At 44.8% G+C, this 20,212-nt stretch overlaps 1 protein-coding gene across 1 annotated transcript in view; it reads left to right on the top strand.

Annotated features, from left to right (window-relative positions):
• The window catches only part of IQCA1 (IQ motif containing with AAA domain 1), a 97,634-nt gene that overhangs the window by 28,917 nt on the left and 48,505 nt on the right, over positions 1-20,212 (top strand). The gene's annotated exons all lie outside the window — the stretch shown is intronic.

The raw sequence follows: 20,212 nt of genomic DNA, 5'->3' as shown, positions 1-20,212 counted from the left end.
TTAAGCACATACTTACGCGTCTCTAAACCGAGTGCTGACACCTATAGTTCTCTCAGGCTTCAGCCAACAGTTTTGAGGCTGGTAGTTTTCATGTGCTCACCCTGTAAAGTCTCTTACTAAGGAATATAGGCTGGTTTTATAATATAGGTGATTTTTTTTTTTCCCCAGGATCTACCTCATCTGGTGGATTAGTATGTAAATGTAAATTGGGAAGCAGCACCTTAAATTTCCAGGATTTAGCAGCAGGTTTCGTCTGCTCTGCAAAGTGTTTTTGTGTCTTGAGCTGCTCAGTGGCGTTACAGGGCTCATATTTGTCTTGTGGACTAATGTCACATCCATTAATCACTCGGTGTTTTTTCAGCGTGCTGGACTTGCCTCCAGCATGCACTTTCTAGTTGGAAACATAAATGCATTCTGATGAAATCCTGCTCTGTTTATTCCTTGAGTCCTTTAATCGGGTTTGGATAGCTGTGCTACAGTGCAGCGTTTGACAAAAAAAGTCATCAAAAATAGCACCCTCACAGGTCTGCCACAATGCATTTCTCTTCTTCCTTGTACTTTTGCCTCTTATAGACACTCAAGGCTCCAGTGTTTTTTTTTCCTACTCTCTTTCTAAAAGAGCTGCTGGTTTTACAAACCTCAGTTATTGCAAAGCACTTCCCCATTCCCTAAATCAACCCTGCTCTTCCTGAGCTGCCATTTCCTGCTGTTCCCCACGGCTCCCAGCATGTTCTGAGGTACAGAAAGATCTTATTCTCTTTGCTAAATATTACTCACCTCATAGTCATTCTCTAACGGAGGTCAGTCGTGTCCAATTAACTTGGCTCTAGAGCTTGAGGAGAACTAACTGAAATAGTGTGAACCAATAACAATGTTTCTGTAGGAGACTGGAGAATAAGGCTGAGCCATAAACCTCTTTAAGGACAGTTATGAGACGTTATTAAAAGTTAAATCACTTAGCAGCAGAGCCAACCAAGAGCCTGCGCCGTCCAGAGGATCGTTTGGGGGAAGCCAAAGCCATCGTTCAGTGGAGGGAGGTGGAGAGGGGTGGCTGAGGGAGCAGTTCATCAAACCCCTCGCTGCCTGATGTGTGTGAGCCCTCAGCCTCACGTACCTACGGAGTGCTCTTGAAGGTGGAAGGTGGAGTGTAAATGCTGAGCTTTCTTTTTGTAGCCCTTGCAAGTGAAATGGGGCCTCCTCGCTACATTGACATCCCAGGTGTGCCCAGGGGCCCAACTTCAGGAGAGACTTCAAGGCTAGAGGCAGACATAGGCAGTATCCCAGCATATAAATACGTGATTATACAACTTCCATGGTGTTCTTTAGCTAACCTTTGAGTTATCTGGTCCTTCTCGTCGGGTTCAGTAGCCTTGAATCTCAGCGAGCCCTGAAAATTAACAAAGATTAAAGCAGATGTTTGAATATAAGCACCATATTAACTGATCGTGGATAGCTTTATGGATATGTTTTTCCTGAGCAAGGGATGATGTGAAATAGGACAAAGATATAACCACACACTCTATAAGAGTGCTCTGGTATGTCTGAGAGCAGGGTCACTGCTGATGGCAGGTAGGGGCAGTGACAAGCCTGTTGCAGTCAGAGCTGTGTGTTTGATCACAGAGTCACAGGATGTTTTAGTTTGGAAGGGACCTTGAAGACCATCTCATTCCAACCCCCTGCCATGGGCAGGAGCACCTTCCACTAGACCAGGTTGCTCCAAGTCCCATTGTACTCCCTGTTAACTCTCTTCTTTCAAATTAACTGTCCATCATGATCCCTAAAAATCAGTGAGGGCATATTCCAGCCAAGACTAGACGGATCTCACTGATAAAAGCTATTCTGGTGATTTAGGAGCGTGGCAGATGAAATTCTGCCCCCAGTGAAGCCAGTGGGAGAGCTGCCATCAGCTTCAGCACAGGCTGGACATCACCCAATATTTCAGCTCGTTCCAATCTGGCTGAGTGATGCAGTGATTTATGGAGCTGAGAGGAATCAGAAGAGCTGCCTGCAGTCCTGCTCTTCACAGGCGGCCTCTAAGTGACCAAAATCATCTCCCCCACAGACACATCCACTGGCATCCAAAACAGTTTAAAAAAAAAAAAAAAAATCAGCAAATTTCTCCCCAAGGGGAGTGTGTGTGTCCTGCAGAGCCAAGCTTTCCGTTTGGAAATGCCAGAGAAGCCGCACAACCAGCAGGAATCGTGTCCTGCTAAACACTGGGACAGGTCTGAAGTGTCCAAGTTCACATTAGTTATTACCTGCCAGGATGTATTTTGGCTCTCCCCTAAGCCAGTCTACGAGATCAACAGCTAAATGTGGCTTATAAATAATTCTTTAACTAGGCTTTTTGACAGAGCTTCCCATTTTCCATATTCTATTACAGAAATAAGGGCAAACAAAGATTCTTTTGAATAAATTCTGCTACTAAAAAAATAAACCCGAACTTCCACATTTTATTCTTTGCTCAGGAAAGAATGTGACAGAAAAATACAATTAGCAGGTGGTGTCTTTCACCACAGCTACCCTTAGACTACAAAAGCAATGAGCACATGTTAAATTTCTTAACCTGTAAGAACCACTGTAAATATTTACCACTTTCTTTGCTTCAGTCGTTTCAAGACCCAAACCAGCTTCTTATGAAGAGAAGTTCTAGAAAAGCAAAAGAAGGCAAAACCCAAAGGAATAGATTAAATGAAATTATTCCACTTGCTTATATCAATCCTACTGCAGGGGAAGACAAAATAATTTTGAAATAACCCTGCATATTTTGCAGCCTTACCTTGGGTAGTTCTGTTTATCCAGATTGGCTTCTGTGGAGCTGCTCTTATTTGGCTTGCAAATTATTCACATAAAGCTTTCTGGGTTTCCACGTGGCCTTGTCCAACCATGCTAGAAAGAAAAGACACTGTTTTGAAAGCTTTTTTAAAAGCATCCTGCACCATACCTACAGGCCTCCCTTTTTTTTTTAATTTATTTTTTCAAGCTATGGTTGGTGTAGAAGGACTACAAATGTCCCAGAATGGACAGTTGCTATGATTATACACATCTGAGTCTGGATTTTAAGCACTTGGCTCCCACAGATTTCATCCATTACATTAATAACAGCGCTTCATACTAAGATATAACTATTGCATAGCTGGGGTTTTATCTTCAATTTCCTGCACCATTCCAAACCAAAACCCATTTCTCTCTAATTTCACATTTAGGGGTTTGCATTGCATATGTAAAACCAGTCAGCATTGCCTTCTCTCCCCTCTTTACCCACTGTGCATAAAAACAGTTCCCAAATTATGAGTCTTCTTAGAGGCGGCTCTAAAATGAATTAAAAAAAGGGGTGAGGGAAAAAAAAAACGGGAGAAGGATCCCTTTATTACACGGAGAAATATAATAGTATCTTTGTCTAGGATAAGTCTTCTCTGGCAGAAATCAATACAAAAAGGATGAGAAATCAAGATGAGGTTTTTATTACCAGAGATGGCCCCCGGACTCGCAGTGGGGAGAGAGCCTCATCCACAGGCTCTGCCGGGATGTGCCCTCGAGCTGCGGCAAATTACGCCGTGAATTTCTTGGAGGATTCATCCGGCCCCGGCTCGGAGCTCCGGGGAGCGTTTCATCAGCGGCACGGCCGACCTCCTGACGGGGGACCTCGGTAATGGCGCTTTGTGTGCGTTGTACGCCTTATTCCCACGGATTTGGGGATTGCTTTTCGGGAGGACGGAGGCGGCGAGGGGTAAATGTGCTTTCATGATAGGTTTGCACTTTGCTGATTAGCTCTGAATGATCTTTCTTGCTCTGCCTGCTGACTCGAGGCCTGTCAGAGAAAAGAACTGGATGAGTTTTGTGGTGAGGGAACCTCCTGGAACAGGGGGTGTTCCTGTGCTTTATTTATTCATTTGAACATTCCTGACAGCCAGCCCGGCCTTTGATGCAGAGGAAAAGAGGAAGAAATAGGAAGTGATCATGTTATATTTCCCTTTTTTTTCCACAAGGCTGTTTTGTTGAGCTGAGTTTACTGCCAATCCACCCGTTCAGGGGACTCCCTGGGTAGCAGGGGGTGTGGGGAAGGAGGAGGCAGGAGGAAGATGAATGGAGAGAGAGAGAGAGTGAGGGTTTGCACTGAAATTCTGTGGAATAGGGAAAGTATTCATTGGTGTGAGGCACTGCCCGGATCGCATTTCACACTCTGTACACACTGCTCTTTATGGAGTCAATGGCAGTGTGTGCATGGAAGTTGCCAGGCAATCCATCAGAGCCAGAGCCTTGCCAAGAGTACAGAGAGGGATGACACGGTGGTGACGAGCAGAGGCACTCCCTCCCCACGACCCTTCCACTCTGGTTCCAAGGAATCGTCGCTCTCAGTCCATCCAGACCCGTGTTGTTGTTTCTCTGTCTCATCTGGCTCATCAGGAACGTGCCCTCAACCTGCCAGGAGTGCTTTCCAAGTGGCCTGGATTGCAGCTTCCACACAATATGGCAACAGCTGATGGAAAATATGGAACAGCTGACAGGAAAATTGCTCGAGGACCAGTTTTAGTGCCATGAGCCACTGCAGCATCCAGTCCTCAAAGAGCAAGCTCCAGTCTGGGGATCCTTGGCACACCACCTGAGGCATCACCAGCCCCTTGATCACAGTGCTCTTCCCATACAGTTACTCTGGAAAGTTCACTCCCTTCTCTGCTGCTCCTTCGAGGGCATTTCTGCTGCAGGGACCTACCAAACAGTGCCTCTTCACTATGTGGTACTTGTTATTCAGCACAACCAGGAGCTGCTGCCCACAGGAGCTGTTTGCAGGTGATGTAAATGGCATCGTCACAAGGCAGGTGATGAACCGCTGTCTTTTCCCCTAATCCATACTGTCATTACTTGTTTTCCCTGTCAGCATCAAAGGATTGTCAGCACACTCAAAAACCACTTGTCTGTCACCTTCCACTCAGGAGCAAAAGTTTCCAGCCAGAAGCAGCAGCTGTGAGCCCAACATAAAAATCAGGATACAGGGGGATAAATCAGTGGTTGGTTGTCTGCTAATTCCACCAGATGAGGATGAGCTAAAACTATTTCTAATAATTTAGAAATAATGATCATTCTAATAATTTCTGCATTAGAAAGAGGTCTCTGTCTGCACCACAGTTTTCTCCTGTCCTTACCTGTTCACTGGAGTTGAATATATCTCCTGCCATCTGGTACTTTGTGCACTGAGAGCTTAAACACACCGAATTCTTCAGGCAATAGCACAGAACAAGCAGCTTCTCCTTCTGAATCCCTCTGCAGCCAGTCTGGGTTGTGTCTATCATCTAAATCTTCTCCTTTTCCTCAGGAGGGAGAAGACAAGCTCTGAACTGCGGAAATGAAGCTCTGAAAGAGAGGATGGCACAGGCTGGGGTGTCCCAAATACTCGGTTTTCCTGCAAAAGTACAAAAACATTAATACAAGAGGCAATGTCTGCGGGGGAAGGGGGGTGATTCTGTCAACAGTTTCACCTCTTTTCTGACAGAACTAACAACTCCAGGTTTTGCCAAGGCAGTAATCTCTGTATCACAACAATTAGTGCTGGTGCAAAGTGCTCTGTGAGTGCCTTTCCCCCCTGCCAAAAGGCCATTCTGCAGGGACAGCTCACATTTAACATCAATCTTCCTGATCACGGCTCAGCCTGCTCCCAGATGTTGGGCTGCACCTCGTGTAGACAGTCAAAGCTAATTCCAAAATCCAGCAGGAACAGCACAGCAAAACCTGTCCAGGGCTCTGCATAAATATTCTGGCAGGCAGAGCGTGCTGAGCTCCTCTCTGCAAGCAGCCACGGCGCTGAGTTCAAGTACATCTGTGGGAACTGAAACCCTGCCTTTGGGCTCTAAGACTGATTAATTAACATAATTAGGAGCTGTAAACATTAATGGATAATGTTCAAGCCTTTCCTAACACGTTCTTAAAGGCTTCCACTGAGTAGTTATCTATTGACTAATTTTGGCAAACATCTTCGGGGCTGGAGGGAGCAAGGGAATGGAATACAAATGCATCTGGCTCGCTGGAGGGGGGCACCAAAGCAAATAACCCACCAGGTTTCTGTGAACAGAGGGAGAATAAGTTATCAGAAACAAGAGGATTGTTTGTTTATGAGGGGAAAGAGTGGAGCCCACAGTTCTGCAGCCTGTTTTCCCATTGACTGGAATCAGCTATCCAACTTGAAAGCCATTTAAAACAAAACAAGAACAAAAAAACCCCATCAGTCCTTTCTTGCTTATGGGAACACCAGCACATTGTCCTCTTTTAAAAAGTGTGAACCTCTCTAATTCCAAAGGAGGGACAACTGTTATTAACTCCATCTGCAGTTAATCTCCTTTATTGGGTGTTTCTGGATTTACAGGAGGCAGGGGACACCTCTGGAAGCTTCTGTGCAGTGGCAGAAGTTGCCTACTAGTAAAAATTTACGGGAGTGCTGACATTAATGGAGGTGGCTGGGTGGCTTTGGGGGGGATCAGCCGGAAGCCCCTGGATCCATACATTTCTCATACTTGGTGAAACACCCATAAATCTTGGTGGCAGGTATCTGAGGCAGTAAGACCAGTTGAACCCTGGTGTCACACCTCCAGAGAGGCATCGATAAGATCACTAGTTCTGCTTTCTAAATCATCACAAACTCCCGAGATCTGTTGTCTTTCCAGCCTTGTAATGCTCCTTGAGCTGACACTTCAATTTATGATTGCCACCTCTATGCAGTGATTAAAAACACATGCAGTGGGCTCTGCTGCTGATCCCTGATTTTGCTCATTGAACTGTGAAAGGTTTGAAACTTTTAAGGAATGAGGATTCTTAAAACATCACAGGTGCAAATCAAGCTTCCCAAGGGGTTTTCAACATAACAAGTTCATCCTCCTGAACTGTCATTTAATCACCAAGTGCACCAATACTGCACACAAGCACATCTTCACCAGCTTTCCAAGCACTGCTGTTCCCCTCCAGATAGACATTCAGATATCTTGAATCACAGGGTCATTAGGCTTCTGCCCTGACTGATCTCGCCTTTCCCTGAGAGTTTTTGCTTTACTGACTTTGTCACTGAAAACAGGGTCAAGTCCTGATGTTATTTAACAGTCCTCATTCTGAGCAGACTCCCATCAACTTCCCAGGGGATTCACATGGTTGATTTTGAGCAAGTTTATCGACTTCAGGACTTTTTCAAGGGTGCTACAGCCAGGCAGAAGCACAGAGTCTTGTTCCCCAAGCAGTGGAAAATCAGGGAAAGCTATTCCAGTGGCGTGGCACTCTGGGCTTTCTGCCTGTGATGAGGCATCTTTTTGCAGGAACGCTCAGAACTTCAGGCATTTGTAAGCAAACATCCATCTCTTCATCAGGCACCATTTGCATCGCACACCTCTTGCCACATTTGCATATAAATTATGCATTAACAACATTAAAAGCTCGTTCAGATCTCAACAGCCACACATGACAAAGACATAAAGAGCGTGGTGCTTCCACAGACCAGGCTCTCCTCCACTTTCCTCCTGTACCTGCTTGTTTCTCAATCACTTCACCCAAATAGACTCAACCTTTTCCCCATCCCATTTCTGCCCCAGTAGTTTTCACCTGCAAAGCTCCAAACACCGTGGTGACTGTAGAGCAAAGGCAAGATTATCCAAAGCTTAGCCTGTGGAATTAGGGTTTTTACAGGGACACCAAAGACATTTCTGTTCCAAAAGGCAAGCTGACCAAAGGGAAAGGTGAAACCCCTTGTTCTAAGTCTTGTGAGCAGAAAGATGGTTCTAGTTAGACATTTGTTTGGCATAGCCAAAATTATGCCTTTAACCATCCTCCATCTTGGAAAAACCTGAATCAGTGGAGCAAATATCTCCAGACCTGTATATTGTACACTGAGAGTCAGCATCTAAACTTTGAGTCCAAGTGGTTAATAGCTTGGCAAACATACAATCAGCTAAAAAACAGAGCTTTGTAATGGACAGTGTGAGGCAGAAGGACTGGGGAAGTGCTAAAACCAGGAGTGGGAAATGAGAGCAGCTGTTTGGTGCTGTCAGGGCTCTGCAGAGGGGGCACAGCTGCTGGAGCAGGACCAGCACCAAGGTAAGGTGAACAGCCCCAGATAAGGCACAGAGAGCTGAGAGGAAGGAGGTCCTGCACCTCCTTCCCCCAAAATGCTGCCAGTGACTGCCCTTTCTCAGTCCCATTTTTGGTGCAGACTTTCCCAGATATTTTCTCTTGACCTGCATCTTCCCATTCTTACAGACATGCCCACCCTGAGCACTGCTCTGTAGGGTGATTCCTGCCTTCACTTCCTTCCTACTTTTTGATCTGTACCACTCCAGAAGCAAAACTAACCACTACAACAAATTGAGGTTAGATTCCCTTTTCTACCTTCTTCGAGTGACCCAAAGGTACCCACAGTCCACTGACCTCGAGGCTAAGCCTCCTGCTTAGAATTAAAGCTCCTAAAAATATTCATTCCTTTATATGTCTAAAAGTCTGGAATCAGCTGAAGTAAATAGCTTTAGTCTGAGCTGGCCTATTTGCACACAAGAAAAGAATCTGGCAACCAATTAGTTCATTTTCCTAAAGTACCTCATACCCATCCCTGTAATCTTTGGGAATTAGAAGTCTGAGAATGCAAAGTGTTCCCGACATAATTCAACAAACCTCCTGCTGATAATTCTCAAGGACACTTTCCAAACACGAGGTTTATTTGTTGTCATAGATACTCCCACAGACACAGACATCACTTCCATCCAGGGATTCTCACTTGCCAGCAGCTGGTTGTAACACAGCTCTGCGTGTGAGGGGCAGAACTTTGTGGGCAGTGCTGTGCTATGTGCCCTGTTCAGGGGGTATGTTGGGTTGCTGTTCTCCTTTATTCCTTCCCCAGGCAGAGTCCTAACGCAGCAGACAGGATTTCTGAAGGCAGGAACAGACCAGTGTGGTGTTTAACACTGATAACTGGGGCCTGATTTTCACCTCAGAGCTGGTTTCTGTTCCAGGAACCCAGCTAGAAATCTACTAGGCATGGCCCAGGGGAGCCTGCTCCACCATCTGATCTATTCTTGGTTTAACCTGCACAGCAGAGTCCTAATCAATGAGAAAGAAAGAAGGGAATGAATCCCAAGGGGAAGAGGAAGAGACCCAGCCCAGCTATTATTTCACTGAACTGTGATAGGGAGAGGTATCTCCTCCTGCAAGTTAATACAGAGCAGGTGGAAGAACCAATTTTCCCACTTCCCCATTTCCAGCAAGCAAAGCAAACGAAGATCTGCTGGGATACAGGAACAAGAAACAGGCAAAGAACAAAAAAGAATCAGGAGTCCCACTGGTGCCTGGTAGGGGGACAGAGAAGCACTGAAGAGCCAGTGGCTGGCAGAGGAGAGGTGTTTAATGGATATTCTGAGAAGAGAAAGACTAAGGAAAAGCTTAGAAGTAAGGAGAATAAAAATGAACACGAAGCACAGAGCAGTGGCTCCCAAGCTACAGCCCTTGCTCCACTGAAGGATCTCTTTGGAGAAACAAGAAGAGGAGGTGGAAAAGACATTTTCAGCCTTGGCTCTGTAGAATGCAAAGAATAAAGGAGGCAAGTGAGGGGAAAAAGAACCGTGGCATGGACTGACACAAGCAGAGCAAAGGCACAGCAGAAACAGTCATGAGGAGCTGGAGAGGAAGAATCAGAAGAGGAGGGATGAAAGAGTCATGTAAGTGGGGGGAAAAAAAAAACCCTGTGAGCTACCAACTGAAAAACAGGGACAGTTAGAACCAAAGACTGGTAGAAAATATTAAGTGTTTCCGAGGCAAAGACAAAAGAGAGGTCCCTAAAAGCCTGTGCCAGCAAGCTCAGGTGATACAGAAAAAATGCTTCATTGTCAAGGGGCCAGGTTTGACTGTGGCCATGAAGGCTTGCAAGTTATGGCTGGAAATGTGGCTGTGCATGACAGCCTGTTATTCCCTCTCACAAGATATGTTTAATTCTGAAAAACAGTTTCACTGGCAGTGGGTTTTTCAGACTTTGGGGACCACAGCAGCAGAACCTCTGATGGAACATAAGGCTGATTCAGGGCACTGTGGCCTCAGTGTATGGAGAGGATTATTTAGCACACTGCTGGCAAGTTACTGAAGAGCTGAATTTCAAGTGAATTCCTCACCCAGGAGGCTTCCATCATGGAAATTTTCAGCATGGAAAATTCCAGGCTTACATGGAAAATGTGTGTTGAGCAGAAATGATGAGGAATTGAGGGAGAAGGAGAACACAGGTAACAGAAACAGGCTATCCCATCAACCTCAGGTGAGCATCAAGGTACAAACTCTTCCTGGGGCAAAATTCACACTGAAGCTGGTCTGTCCCAATCCTACACTTGGATTGAATCTTAACTCAAGGCTGAAAAGGTTTGAAGACAACATTTCTGTGGGCAGAGCAAGAACTTGCCTGAAACCTGAGTCACATCCATTCCTTCCAGAGCCAATGTGTTTCAGTTTTACTGGGAATTTCAGCGCAGGGGAGATTAGTCAGACTCCATCCAGCAGGTTGTTTTTATTACCCAGGTCAGAGGTCCAGGGCTTTCAAGTCGTGCTGCATTTCAGTCCTGTGCAGAGACAACAGAAATTCTAATTATTTATAGTAATTTGCTTCAAACACGCCCAGATATTATGGTTTGTGTGCAGCATCAGGCAAACTTAGGACCATCCTAGGCTGAATAAAAGCCATTTAACAGCATATAAGGGAGATTAGTGGTTCTTCTCAGGCTCTACTTGTACAAAAGAACTATATGAATACAATACCAACTCAGTAAGATCTTGGACCAGATACAACCTTCTCTGAGTTTCCCCATCCCTGGAAGTGTCCAAGGCCAGGCTGGATGGAGCTCTGAGCAACCTGGTCTAGTGGAAGGTGTCCCTGCCCATGGCATGGAACAAGATGAACTCTGATGTCCCTTCCAACTCAATTCTGTGACTCTGTGACTTGAGCAAAGAGTATAACAGCAGGAGACTGCACGACCCTTAAATCTGTTCAGATAGTTCCCTCTCTCTCTTCTCAGAGCACCTTCCTGAGTCAGCAATCCCTGTGGTGGCTGGAAAGCAAGTTTACTCTCTTGTTTTGTGCTCTCCATCACACAGGGAGAGTGGCTCTTTCCTGCACGTTTTTCTCCAGCCTCTTTGCCCTGTTGCCAGCAACTCTTCTGCAGCACTGGCTTCACCTATCAAAGAAATTATCAAAAAGCACATCATTAATCCATCGTTTAAACCAACAGTAACACAAAAGCTGCATTTTGTGCTTACCATTGGTTAGATTTGAGTGTGTCCCACCCAGTAACACATGCAGAAGAACTGAGGTATTTAGGGAGGCAGTGCCAGAGTCCTACAAAAGATATTCAGTTCTTTATCTTATCCTCACATTTTCAGCCCGTTTCAGGGGGCTATAGATCATACAGCAGAGACACACCAAACAGGAACAGGAACACAGCACTCCAGTTTTTCTTTCACAACACTGAAAAGGTGAGAGTTAAGAAACTTGGCATTTCGAGGCATTACAGTGTGTTTCTTGGACTGCAGAGATGACTGGTTTTTGAGCTAATGCTGTTGATAAATGGCTGCTCTTAATACCATCCCTGGCTTATAGCTGAGCTCATATGGAATGTTTCTCCTTCTCTTTTCTCACACTTTTTAATTGCCAAAGTGGAGATTCTAAATTATTTTTTTTTGCTTGTGAGCTCTTTAGTTGTTAGCACTGACCAGGACTCTGAACATCTCTAATTTTATACATGGATTCTGCAACACTCAGTTTTTTCCTGCTTTTACACTGTGTACACCTGGTGGTGATTTATTGAAATATGGCTGCAGGAGCCCATTGGGATAAACATAGAAAAGTCAAGCACTGTGACTGCTTTCATATGCATGAAATTGCCTCAGATTTGTCATTAAATAGTTCATTTAACCAGTCATGCAAACCACAGAGACCCAGATCTCTCAAAGTGGACGAGGTGCTGGGGGGTCCTGGTGGACAAGCTTGTCCATGACCACTGGAAATATTCCAGAATCACGTGGACACAATCCTGTGCCATGTGCTCTGGGATGACCCTGCTTGGGCAGGGAGGTGGGATCCACTGTAGTCTCTTCCAGCCTGACCCATTCTGGGATTCTGAGCAGTGAAAGAGAAAGCAGAGTTTGGTTACGTTCTTAAAAATTTAGCAACATCCTCCATGCCATTTTCAGCTTCTCCTTCCCCACTGAATTCTTCCTTCTGCATCCTCAGTGCAAGACAAATTATGCCAGCCTGGACTGTATCTCTGCATTGATGCCATAGACATAAGCTACTGAAATGTGTGTGGTGCCACCTTTATTTAACACCACCTCAGATCTACCCATCTTCATCACACTGGAACGATGCAACCGATTACAAACCCAATGAAAATCACATCCTTTACCCACACTCGCATCAGGGGTGTTTTAATCACCATATCCCTCCTCCACGCTGCACTGTCTTCATCCCAGTATTTAAATGAGGGTAGACCAAAGCAGAGCTTCTCTGCTCATTTCAGGCTCTTATTCCCCCATTTCCCAGACAGATGGAAAAGGTGTATGTGCTGCACAGCACACACAGGGAGCCTGCCATGCCCCAAGTGAGCTGATTTATTTGTTATGCATGCACAGAGCTCTCCATCCAGCACTTGGACAATGGGTTAGGGAGAGCACAGCCCTTTCAGGGAGCTTTTAATCAGCCAATACCCTTGAAATACTTCAACTCCCTTTCACAGTCAGGTGGTGGCAGAAGAAATGCAGCATATGCAAAACCATTTCAGCACAAGGAGGAGGCCAAAATCCTGGGAGAGGCAGCACAGAACTGGGGCTAAAGGGGCACTTTTCCAGGTGGGCGACCTGTCCAGGGCACCATTTCTGAACCCTCCCCAAAGTATTATCTTCAGGTCAAAGTGATGGGCTGTGGCAAAGCAGTTTAAAGCAGCCATGCCCAGGGTACAGCCTTGTTCTCCCCTTCCAGAGATGCATCTTGTTCCACTAACACCTTGACTTCTACGAAGCAAAAACAATCCGCTCGGATTTCTCATAAACAAATCCCATCAGACAAAATGCTCTCCCCTGTACTCCGTTTCATTCCAAATCCCAAGGAAACTTGTGATGTTGGAGGGCAAGTTATTTCTTTTGGCTGGCCTTGCTACAAAAAAAAAAAAAAAAAAAAGGCATGCTTTATTTTTCCTCTTTACAGGATTCATATTGTGTTAATAAAAGTTCTGTTGATTCCCCCTGGCTGACTCTGCAGGAAAACTATTCTCGCAAAGCTTCCAGTCTGAGTTAAAGTAATCTCACTTAAAACTGCCCATAATTGTTTCAGTCTCTTAAGTTTAATGCTAAGCGCTGGAAATATTGCCAAATTTGAGTCAGGATTGGGTGTTCTCTGAAGGCAGGATAAGCTGAGCAAAGGTAAGGAATTCAGCAAATGCTGGGGGAATTTGACCTGGCGTTTCTCTGAGCCGGCTTCTGTATTTTTGACCTCGCTCCGAAGGGGATGGAAAGATACAAGAAAACCAAAACAGATGAGAGTTTAGTGGGAGCTGTGCGCTCCAGAGGGCTCATTATTCCATCAGCCAAGCCCCCCAGCCCCAGTGCAGTCCCTGAGGGCAGTTCTTCCTCGGCAGGAAGGGCCGCTCAACCCACTCCCCACCGCCGGCTTGACAGGATCCCATTCCTCCAGAGGCTGGAGACAGACAACAGGAAGCTGACACTGGAAATCAGCCTGGGGACAGTCTGACTGTGGGCAAGGGGGAGCAGCCCTTCATCTTTTGAGACAGCCCCTCGAGGAGCACAGCCTGGCTCCCAGCTCCCAGAAATACGGGAGGATGAGCAAGGCCAAAAGAGAAGGGAACACACCCAAAGAACCCTGGAGAACAAAGCATGGGTGCAGTGCTGGATGTCTGTTTTCCCTCCAAGGGCAAGGATGGAGCACCCTTTGTCCTTGGTTCCATCAGGAGATGCTGACATTGTCACTGCAGAGCCTCACACCTCGTTTACCTGCAGTGCTGCCCGAGGCTGTCCTGCACTGGAAGAGTCAAGCAAAAAAACTCTAAATAACCTTTCGGGGATCTGCTTTCCAGTCCCTTCCATCTCCTTTCCACTTCCCTGCCATGCTGGGTACATTTAATGGTCCTCTGGCTTTGTCCAAGCTTTCAGTACAGGTTGTTATGAGCTCTTGCAAAGTGGTTCAGTTACATCAGTCAGGAGGTGATTTCTCCCAGTCCTCAGTTATTTCAGATTTGGGCTCTAAGAAAACTTTGGACAACATTTTTTGAGTGTGTGAAGGGACAAAAATCAGAGCTCCAGGACATTTTGTGAGTGTTTGATATTGCCACATTTTTCTTCTGATTTTTGCAGGGCTTCTTTTAATTTAAGCTAATATTGGAACAGTCAATCCTTTTGTTTCTCCTCATCATTACTTGTGCCTATATTGTCTTTTATTTTCATTCAAAAACTCAGGAGTAATTTGTAGTGCTACCATCCATGTCTCTAATTATTCCAAGGAGGGAAAAAAAAAAAAACCTATTACCATTTTTAACCAGGAATGATTTGTCAGAATTTTGAAGGTACCAATAAGTTAAAACCAAACAAACAAACAAAACCAACAACAAAAACACAAACAAACAAAAAAAACACAAACAAAAAAACCCAAACACAAACCAACCATCTTTTACCCTCGTGGTTTGTAGCAGGAATCAGAATAACCAGGAGTCCTGGCACAAAAAGCTCATGCCTGAGTCTCTGTGAAAGGGAACAGAGGTTCCCTTTTTTCCAGTACACTAATTACCTATTGCTATCTCTAAAAAGACCAGAAGGATCCTTGGAAAGGTAATAACTTTATGACAAAGCAGAACAGACTCTTTCACTGTAAGAACTCAAGAAGCTTAAAGAACCACTGCACTGGGTCAGCCAAAGGTCTACCTTTCCTGGCCAGTAATACTACATGTAATAAAACTATCAGAGAGAATTACCCACATTCCACATTCAGGTCTGTCCCTTCCAAAAACTGTTCCCAACTATTACTTGGCTTTGAAGTTCACTTCTCCCATTTCAGATCTAAGGCAGGCGCTGGGAACCCAAAAGACCATTCTAATTATGATAGTTGCTATAATAAAGGATATCACCTTTCCCCACAAGCCCTGCGCTCTCATTCCTCCGTGGGAATGTTTCTCCTTGCAAGTTGTTGGCCTCGCTTAAATTTTTAAAGCTGAATATTCATCCAGAACGATAAAGTTTCTGATCCAACCACACCTCCCTACAAGTCACCCCACTGAAACACTTCCATGCATAACAATCACACACACAGGCAAACACTGGGAGGATCAGGACCTCAGATAAAACATCAGGGGTAATAACATGTCTGTGTCCAACCTCATTAAAGATGATAAGAATGCTGTGGACATTAATCCTGCTTTATAATCAGTTCTGTATTCGCTTAGGTTATTTTTTCTGGAAGTGATGTTTCGAAGAGCCAAAATAAGCACATACACAAAGGGATTTAAAAAAAAAAAATACAGCAGCAAAGACACCTAAAATAAACCAGCACTGCTATTTAAGTAGTCTGAGAGAACCCACATCAGGTGGGATTACAGAAACAGGCAAGAACTACAGAACAACAAGGGGTTTATTTCTTTAAAGAGTTTCCCCCTCTTTTTGTCCCTTCTCTGCACAGGACACTCCTCTGTCCCTCCACTTAGAGCACACACTATCATTGATGCCTTCTCTCCTGCACACAGCCCTCATCCTTTCTTACCCTGAGAAGAGTTAAACACTCTTGTTCCTCCAAAGAGCAATTTATTTTTCCTGACAAGGCCTTTTATACAATTAGCTAGAGCAGCCATGGCCAAAAAGAAAGAATAACACATGTAAAACCACGCCAGAGAACAGAGTAGGTAGGAACTTGTTGAGTCTATTACCAGACAAAATGTTTAAATCAATGGTGTGTTCTCATAAATCAAAAGCAATATTTGGCTTTAACTGTAACCATCCCTGAGCAATAGAGAGAAAACACTTTTAAAAAAATTATGAAGCTCCTGAAAGAAGGAGGGGGGTGGGGGGGGAACAGCAGATGAGACAAGTGCAATGTGGGGTCATCTCCCAGACAAGGAATTTATTTTATAGGTCAGAATGGAGGTGCCACAGCTCTCAGGGCTGAGCAGAGACTGCCAATCACACCAATTCATACCAGTCTGGTGGGGATTTGGAGACATTAAAGAGCCCTTTGAACCTGGTTAAAACTTGGACACTTATGCAAGCTGTGTGCTATAACTAAAATTGAGCCCAGAAGAGCCAGAACTCTTTGCTACACGATCAGAGACAAAAGGGTTTGCACTGCAGACCATAAAAGATCATTCCTTTTCAATTACACTTGACAGATCTGAGTTATTATAAGAGGAATAGGTTTGGAGCAGTAAGAGTGAACCAGAGAACACAATGTAATTCAAGAAACAGTGCAAAAGCCTCATCACACCTTTTTCTTTTCAGCTGGAGTGGAAGATAATCTCTTTTCAGCCCTTCATCCTTGTTCATCCTCTTACTCTTCTGGTTGAGCTGGTTTGATTCAGATTTAGGGCCCCCATTCATCCCAGTCACACAGCTTTTCTGTAAAGCTCTTTTCCAACCCCATGCTCTGTTTCTGTTGACAGGATTTCACTGGCTTTCCAGAAAAGTCATGGATTTCTCACATACCACACTTTCTAAAGGTCCCTTCCTCAACAGTGTCCTGCACAGCCCAAGAAATCTTTAGTAGCTCTGTTAAAGCAGTGGCTCTGACCCAAAGGAAGGTATTTTGCCTGCTGTGAGCTCCAACCCTCCTCAGTTGGATTTGCAGCCCTGCAGGCAGAGCTCCCAAAGCAGGTCACCCACAGGAACCATCCCCAGCTCCCCTGCAGCTTTTGGAGTCCTGAGTCTGTAAGGGCTTGCCACCAAGTCCAGTCCTACCAAGCAGCCATAGTTTTTAAAAATCTCATTTATTCCTTTGGGCAATGAGTTTTACTGGACCTGCCTCCTCCATATGAAATCCAAGACAATTTGCTTCTGCTTTTGCTTGCAGTCCTTAACACGTTGTCAGCGCTCCCACTGAAGCAATCAGGTTGAAAATAAGAGTTGCTTCTTCCAGTTCTGGCATTTACACATTTTTATGAGATGCTGGAAAAGCACAACTGGATATTTTTTTATCTTTTTTTTCCCCCTGCAAATGTTGAGACAGTAATAAGTACCAGATTCACAGAGTTCTGGCTGGCCTGGGATCTAGGTGTTCCTGACATGTACCACGTCTCTCAAATATATTACACACTCCAATACTCCTGTTATCGAGAGCTTAAGCCTTTCACATTCTCCTCTCCCCATCAGCAAGACTTCCAGGCTTTCCTGACCACCAGTTTCTGCACAGTGCTCCTTCCTCAGTGCATGCAGAGAAAGCAGCAGAGTGTGAGAGCTTTGAATATTGAAAATAAATACAGACCAAGTAGTTTGGGGCTTTTTCATTCAACCAAGAGAGCAATGTAGCCAGTCTGATATTCACACTATCAGGGCTAAAGCCTAACAGGGACTGGAGCTGCAATTCAACAAGCAAGCAATGCAGGTGCTGGCACAACGCTCTTCTGCCCCCAGTTCCATTTTCAGGCTATTTGATGACTATGGGAACCTCTGCAGCTCCACCTTCCCTAAAGTCTTGGTTTACAGCTTGTTAGTGCCATGCTGGTGGGGCCAAGGAGGATTTCTACCAGAAAGTCTCCTCCACACTTCCAGTAAAACAAAGCAGCCTGCTGGGGCTCCAGTTTGGAGCAAGATCTTACATCATCTGGATTACTTTACTTACACTACTGCTGCCTCCAGATCTTGACTACTCTATTGTTTCTAGGAAGTTTCAAAAGGGGAGGGCAATTTAAAATTATTTGAACAATTGTAATTGTAAACCAAGCTCAAAATCGTTCTCCAGTGTCCTAATTTCAGAGCTGCTCAATGTGCAGCATCTCTGGTGGGGCCCTCTGGAGCCACGGATGATGTGTAGTTTATCTGACAAGACAAAGATACAGGAATATAGAATCCCAGGATGGTTTGGGTTGGAAGGGACCTTAAAGCTCATCCAGTGTCACTCCCTGCCACGGGCAGGGACACCTCCCACCAGCCCAGGGTGCTCCAAGCCCCGTCCAACCTGGCCTGGGACACTTCCAGGGATGGGGCAGCCACAGCTTCTCTGGTTTTTCATGGAGTGCACACTGGCTGCTCCTTTTATCCTGGTGTTTACAACTCTAAAACAAGCTCACACAAAGAGCTGAGGTCCCATTTGAATCCAAATTGGTACCTTATGACAAATGCATGAGACAGCCCATTGTGACAGGATGCTGCCCAAAAAGTGAAGGGAGGATGGAAATTGAGATTCATTAGGTTTAAAGTGGACTTTCCACCAGCAAGATCAATGACTGCATTTTTGTGGGCAGATTTACAGGGCAAATGAGTCCCTGGTTTAACCTCTTTAACTCAGAAGGTTTCACAGAGGGAGGGATTTGCCTGTCAGGGTCAGGCATGTGTGTGATTCCCAGGCATCACAAGATTGAAGTTGTAGCCATTTCAACCTAAAAGACAGAAAGAAAAACTCACAAGAGGCTGGACAGGGAAATGAGATTTAAGCACACTCCCAGACCATCAGACAGTGATTGATATGCTAAACAACAGTACACAGGACAGGGTGAAGTCCTGCAAGGAAAAAAGGAGATGCCAGTGAAAAAGGAACACAGTCAAAATATGTGGGAACTGTGTGCTCTCAGGGGCACTGATGGCCAAGGGAAATGGCACCTTGCATTGCCCTCAACAAAAAAATACAGCTATCCCTGACTGGTCAGTAAACACCTGACACTCTCCTGCCACTGGTATGAAAAGATGGGCTTTGTCTGCTCCTCACCCCAAGTTCTTTATCATCAGCATCAACACCTGCTGCAGCTGCTGCAAAAGGGGTGAGATCAACCACATCACCCCAAACAGCTGCACGAAACCAGCTGGGAGAAGAAGAAGAATCACACAGAAAATACGGGTTATAAACTAGGACCCACCTCCAGATTTCAGAATATGGTAGAATTTCTACAGCACCCAGATACACAGTCCTCATACCCAAAGGGTAAATATCACAGAATCACAGAGTGGTTGGCTTGGAAGGGACCTTAAAGATCATCTAATTCCAACCCCCTCCATCTCCAGGAGCTGTAAGTGATTTAAAAGTGAAAAAACCGAGTACAAATACCAAATGTAACACTAATAAATATTGAAAGCTGGCCCTGATGCCACATTCAGTGGACAGCAGACTCCAGACTGATTCCTCACCCACAGTGGATATTGCCTTTCCTTTTTCCCAGCTGGCATTAAAGTAGCAACAGCTTTAATAACCAGGTTTTGAGAAATTTGTTACTGTAAGCCAGACTTGCAGCAGCATTTAACATAAAACTGAGCTGTTTTCTGGCTGTTTGTACAAAATGAAACTTGAGCTAAGATTAAATAAACTGGATGATGCAGGTTTTTGAGGCCCAAATCCCATTTTTACTAGATTTAGAACCCCACAATAATAATTTTTGTTGCTGCAGGCTGGTTTCTGGGACCAAAGATTTGCATCTGTTTGCCCACAGAACCAGAAACTGTTGAATGTGCAAGTCAGAGCTTACAAACAGATAAACGTTTATTGATTCTTTGTAATTGTTGTTACTTCAATACCAGTGAGGGATCCAAGCCCTACAGAAACACAACAGATGCTCTGTTCCAAGGATCTCAGCTTAAAACCGAGCCTGCTGCTTAACAGTAGACCAAGAAAGTCCCTTAAGGTTCCAGTTGTTTTTAAAAAAAATGAAGGCAATTTTTAAGAATCACATTGACCTTTCTGAGCTCTGCTCTTCTCGAGGGAAATTTAATTTCACTTAGAGGAAACATTACCACGCTGTTTGAAAGCGGCACCAGGGTTTTTCTGCCGTGTCAGAATTTTCTTTGGAACGGGAAAACCTTCCTGATATTACCAAACAAACAGAAAATCTCACTGGTAGATTCCTAAGAGCGATAAAAAAGAAAAGAAGTTAAAGGGTCTTATCAGTATAAATGGCCTTTGGAGTTCAGTTATTATCTCTATTTCTTAATCTCTTTCTGAAAGCCCTGGAAGCTCCCTGTGTTACATCTGTGCCATCCAGGAAAACTTACCACAAAAAGTCACTTATTGCCCCCTCAC

This window comes from Myiozetetes cayanensis, unplaced genomic scaffold (assembly GCF_022539395.1).
Source record: "Myiozetetes cayanensis isolate MyiCay16 unplaced genomic scaffold, myiCay2020 scf9, whole genome shotgun sequence".
Lineage (NCBI taxonomy): Eukaryota > Metazoa > Chordata > Aves > Passeriformes > Tyrannidae > Myiozetetes > Myiozetetes cayanensis.
This window is presented reverse-complemented; position numbering and strand designations above follow the sequence as displayed.